At 44.9% G+C, this 6,035-nt stretch overlaps 1 long non-coding RNA gene across 1 annotated transcript; it reads right to left on the reverse strand.

The window, feature by feature from the left end:
• Window positions 1-1,437: 1,437 nt before the first annotated feature.
• On the reverse strand, window positions 1,438-3,081 carry LOC119340258. The gene is made up of 2 exons (XR_005164464.1): window positions 2,441-3,081; window positions 1,438-1,824 (listed from the first exon to the last, which is right to left on the reverse strand). It is a non-coding gene; the product is annotated as an uncharacterized LOC119340258 (long non-coding RNA).
• Between the last annotated feature and the right edge of the window lie 2,954 nt (window positions 3,082-6,035).

Consider the following 6,035-nt stretch of genomic DNA (forward strand, 5'->3'; position numbering starts at 1 on the left):
AATAAAAAGCCCACTTTTTGTTGTGCTACGAAAAAAATTACAACAACTTTGCCAAGCTTAATAATTAAAAAATGTTCATGGTCCATGCAAGTTAAATTTGGCATGACAAAAAGAAAAACAATAATTTGCCATGACATACCAAGAAATTTGTTAACATGTATGAAAACTAAATTTGCCATGCCAGCATAGATAATTTTGCCATGGCAATAAACTAAATTTGCCATGGCAATAAAACTAAATTTGCCATTGCAATAACACAATATAAAGAAAATGTTAAAATTGCCATGGCAATAAAAGGTAAAATTTGTCATGGCAATATAGCTAAATTTGCCTTGTCAACGAAGGTGAATTTGCCATGGCAAAAAAGAGAAGCAAGTTCGGTTTGCCATGATAAACTAAAATAAATGATTTGACTAAAATAAATAATCTTAAGTTGCCATCACTACGAAGTTTGCACTGCGGAAAAGTTGCCATCACTACGAAGTTTGCACTGCGGAAAAGTTGCCATGATACAAGATGGCAAAATATATGGAACTTACACTAATTTGTAATTGTCATGGCAAAACATTCTTTGGGTGGACATGGCAAGAAAGACACAACAAACCATGGCAAAAAATTCTTTAGTTGCCATGGCAGAAAACACATCTATAAAAATACTGATTATAGTTGCCATGGCAAGTTTGCCATGTTTTTGAACAATCTTAGGTTGCCGTGCCTTTGAATATCTTAAGTTATCATGGCAAGTTTGCCATGTTTTTGAACATCTTAATTAAGGAACGTTGCCATATTTGACATGGTTTTTAACAGCTTCATTAAAAGAAGTTTGCCATATTTTTGAAGATCTTAAGTTTGCCATGGCAAGTTTGCCATGTTTTTGAACATCTATAAACTTTGCCATGATGGACCATGTAAAATTTTGACAGGTATGGAAACAGAATTTGCCGTGTCACTATAGATAATTTTGCCATGGCAATAAAATAAAATTTGCCATGTCAATATAGATAATTTTGCCATGGCAATAGAAAAATTGTCATTATAATAAAAACAGTATAAAGAAAACGTAAAATTGCCATGGCAATAAAAGGTTTGACATGGCAATATAGCTAAATTTGGCATGTCAATGAAGGTGAATATGCCATGGCAAAATAGAACAGTAAGTTTAATTTGCCATGATAGACTACAATATATAATTTGACTTGTATGTATAATTAAATTTTGTCATGGCAAGTTTGCCATATTTTTGAACATATTAATTTGCCATGTTTTTTGAACATCTTAATTTCCCATGGCAAGTTTGCCATGTTTTTTTAACATATTAAGTTGACATGGCAAGTTTGCCATGTTTTTTAACATCTATAAACGTTGCCATGTTTCTGAAAATCTTATGCTGCCATGGCAAATTTGCCATGTTTTAAAATAAAAAGGTGCTACGGCATATCACGTGAAATTTGTCATATAGAGCCTTATATAGTATAAGTTTGCTTCTGTTTATGAACAAGGACGGGGATGAAAATTGCCACGAACTTTGCAAGTATCAACTACATGAATGATCTGCGTTTGCGACAGAAAATAGGGGAAAGGAGAAATGGTGGCGAGCAGATGGAACTACTCCGACGCTGTGGGGAATGTCGGGTGGTGGCAGAGGGGGAAACTATGGCGATATACCTTCGGTAATATCCTCGTCGGTGGTTGCGTTCACCTAGAGCGTGACGGCCTGGTGCTCGCCGCGGCGCGCGAGGACCAATAGTAGAGAGGCGGCCCCGAAGACGGTCGTGGTAGTGCGGGCGAGCAGACGGCGCTTCGGCTCTCTTCCCGTGACGGCACCTTGAGTCATATAAAAAATTGCCATGACAACTATTTACTAAAAAAAAAGATGATAGGTACCAAGAGATTGTAAGTTTGCCATGTCAATTGATGATAATTTGCCATGACAAATGATCTCTTATTTCATAATGATTTGCCCATGGCAAAATATGTAATGACCATGAAACCATGTTTCAAAAAATGTAAGAAACTGTGATCATTTCGATGTAATGATTTATGGATACTTATGCGATGCAAGCATGCTATAGGGTCAGAAATGCCATGATATAGATCCTTTTTTTTAATTGAAATTGCCATGGACCAAAAACTACAAAGCATTTTCAACTAATTTTCATGATCTATATAAACAGGCATATTATACGGTCCCTGTCCACTGCATTTTTGCAAGCCACTGTCCAATGCATTCTCATGGCAAAATCCACTACAAAAATTGCCATGGCTGCAAAATCATCACTCGACTGCATTTCCGGCCCTACAGACCTGCTGGATCGTATTCATGGGGATCAAATAACAAGCTGACTAATCAATCTAGCTAGGAAAAATCACAAAAGTACTGAAACGATCAACTACTGAAAAAAAGACAAAATGTACTAGCGCAGTGGACTAGCTAGCTAACCTCATGTCACGGCGGGAGGGGTGGTTCAGATTGTGCTTGCCGGCGACCCTGGTGGTGAGGAAGGAGGCTTGATGCGAGTGGAGGCTGTTGGCGTTGCCGGCGGCGACTCGGTCTCGACGCCGGCGCTGTAGGTGAGCACGACGCGCATGGTCCCTCGTCCACTTCTTGGTTGCCCTCCGCTTCATGCCGTCGGTGAAGCACGGGGGCTCATCATCGACCTCCGCCTCCCTCCGTGGCATCTCCCTTAGCTCCCTCCGCTTCCCCCGAGAACAGCTCCCCGACGGCGTAGCGCATGAAGACGGCAACATCCCTGGCGACGAGCAGATTAGCTGCGAGAAGCACGACCTCGTCCACCTCCTGGTCGAGCTCCGCCGCCCCCGCCGCCGGTGAATCGCTTCAGCACCCCGCCACTGGATCAAGAAGAGGACGCCGGGGACGAGGGGAGCGCGCCGTTCCTGGCGACGTCGTCGTTGCGGGCAGGGTAGAGGTGGAGAAGAAGCTGAGCTTGGGGACGCTCGGCTCGGACCCGGAGCATGCCGGCCTGGTGCTCAGCGCCGGCGAGCTGTGGCAGTCGGCCTCCGCGGCTCCGCTCACCCTCTGTGGGGGTGTCAGTGTGTGGGGTGAAAGGATAAGAGAGGAAGAGAGCGTGTGGCGTGGGAGGAAAAGCATCGTTCGGGACGAGGATCACTTTCACCGAACGGTTTCACTGTCTCACGTGGCCGTGAACCTCTGCTTTAAGATGTGTGGTCGAATCCAACAGTGAAAAGAGCGTTCAGCGCCAGAAGTCAGAATTCAGACGTTGGGAGTTATCGTTTCCGATATTTAAATATGTATGCTTTTAGCTGATCCTTGAAAACCATAATATGTTGATCGTACGTCTATCCTAGTCTCTCCCGGGTGTTTGTGCATCGTAGACCAAAAATGTCGTCCTTAAACTTTACGGAAATGTTAACGCCCACACGTGTGGGCGTTAACCATCTTGACCACACGCCAACATCACTGTTGGGTACATTGTGCACGAATCTTGGCATAATCCGGTCGTTTTTCTGCGCCACGTAGGACGAGTCGCGTGTGCGGTATGCGAGACAGTTCGCCCGCACGTTGGTTGCCCTCCCGCGGTCAGTGGTTGCCACTCGGGGACGTGCGGTGGAACTGCTATGCGCCCGCATGCCACGCGCCGACCGCGGTTGACGTCAAACACGTCGCACACCTCTGCCCCCTCTCCCTCACGATTCCATTTACTCACACCCGCATCCAACCCACTCGCACTTCAGACCATTGGAGGAGAAGGCGAGGGGAGAAGGCGACGGCGGAGGCGGAAGAATCGACGGTGTTCGCGGCGTCGGTGGTGGTCGCCGGAACGGAGCGGCTTCGCCGGAGCGCCTGCGGGGTGAAGGTAATGCTCGCTACAACTCTCGCAATCCCTTCGTGCATTTCCCCCCCTTCCCTCCCTGTTCGATTCCTCGAGCGAGATTCGTAGAGATTCAGGCGATTCGGCGATGCGTCGGCGTTCCCGCCGGTGGCGAAGTCGTCTGCTAGCCGTTTTTGGTGGCACCGGGTAGTTTCGTCGTCGCCGCCGCGGCGGCCTCGTCGGTGTGGTTATGCCTATCCGGAGGCACGCACTAGTCTTGCATTTGGATTGGGCAGGTGTCTCCCGGTTTGTTTGATGCGCATTGATTCGAATTGGTGTTTGCAATCAGTTCGGGGGAGAACTTTGAGGTTGAATTTGAAGTCACTGTAGTTGCCATTGAACCCTAGATCTAGTTAGTTGGTTTTCGAAACTGTAGTATGAGGCAAACTTGGTAGTTTGATTAACTATCATGATTATATGGCAACTAACTTCCTGAACAAATGTGATAGTTGCCACAAATGTGTTCTCCCATGCGGCAACAAACTTACTGAAATGACTGTGATAGTTGCCACAAATAAGCTTCCCCATGCGACAACTATTTTATTGAATGACTGTGATAATTGCCACACACACGCTCTTGCACGTGGTAACTAATTTGGTGAATTACTGTGATAGTAGCCACAAACATTCTTTTTCATTGTGGCAACTAATTTGGTGAATGATTTGTGATAGTTACCAACTGCACTGGACGACAACTAATGTGCACATCAAGTGTGCCTGTTGCCACTTGGATAGTATATTCATGTGGCAAATGGAATGTGAACACACCGTCTGTTGCCATAATGCAGATAGGACAGTGTGGCAAATTGGCTGCATAATGTGGCAACCAATTTTGCATATCAACTGTGTCAGATGCCATACATACGCTTTGTATGTGGCAAGTTTTTGGCTTACCACATCATGTCTGTTGCCATGTTACAGTCAGTACAATGTGGCAAATTCATTGTACTGCAGACACAATTTTTTTGTTTTGCCACAATGACTTTGTGATATCTGAACACAATGTGGCGATTTTCAGGTTCTTGATTAGATGTGGGTTCATTGCTTTTTTTGTAGTATGTGTTGCATTTCAGCACGGCAATTTCACCCTAGCACATTTCTGCCGCTGAACAGGTGGCATTTGATTGGTGTATTTTTAGGACAGTGTGTGAGCTGCCACATCTTAGTTTTTGTGATGTGGAGGATTTTGTGACTTTCTATCGTACTATCTTGGGCTAACATGACATCTTCAACATTTTTGTTTTCAAGTGCATTTACCATCAGTACACTTTTTTTTACTTGATAATGCAACGAACGCGCTTACTTGCCACGTTTATGTTTTCGACAATCATAGGAGGGGTGCTTGTGTGTTCATGTTATATTTTTGCATTCACTAGTTGACATTTTCTGTTAGGTGGCAACTGCTTACTCTTGCATTTACATTTCCACCATGTCAATTTGGTCTGTTCCTATCTCAGCAGAATGGCTCGTGGCGATCATCAAATTGATGGTGATGATTTCATGGATCCACCACAGCGTAATCGGGCAACTGGACGGAGAAAAGAGGGTGATGAGGTAACTGTCCACATATCCCCGCCCCTCCTCCTGCTTTATGTTACTGGTTGGCACCTTGAGCTTGCAGTCGTCTGTCATGAACTAAAATTACATGACATTGCAAAACATGGCAACAACTGATCACTTCTTGTCTGTTTTTTGCAGAAGAAGAAACGTATTCGCAACAGAGCCTCCCAAGAACGACTGACTGCGTTGACTGATGTAACGCCCCAGATATACTTTCCATATTTGTATCCAACTCTTGCCGTTTTCGGTGTCAAGTTATAATTATTTCTCGGGTTCGGGTCCTTGTCTCCGTGTGTTGTTTTCGTTTTCATGCATCTCATACCATGTCATCTCGTGCATTGCATTTGCATACATGTTCATCTCATGCATTCGATAATTTTCCCCGTTGTCCGTTTTGCATTCCGGCGCTTCGTTCTCCTCCGGTGGTCATTTCTACCTTTCTTTCTTGTGTGGGGTTTAAACATTTCCGGATTGGACCGAGACTTGCCAAGCGGCCTTGGTTTACTACCGGTAGACCGCCTGTCAAGTTTCGTATCATTTGGACTTCGTTTGATACTCCAACGGTTAACCGAGGGACCGAGAAGGCCTCGTGTGTGTTGCAGCCCAACACCCTCCAAATTTGGC

This window comes from Triticum dicoccoides, chromosome 1B, assembly GCF_002162155.2.
Source record: "Triticum dicoccoides isolate Atlit2015 ecotype Zavitan chromosome 1B, WEW_v2.0, whole genome shotgun sequence".
Taxonomy (NCBI): domain Eukaryota; kingdom Viridiplantae; phylum Streptophyta; class Magnoliopsida; order Poales; family Poaceae; genus Triticum; species Triticum dicoccoides.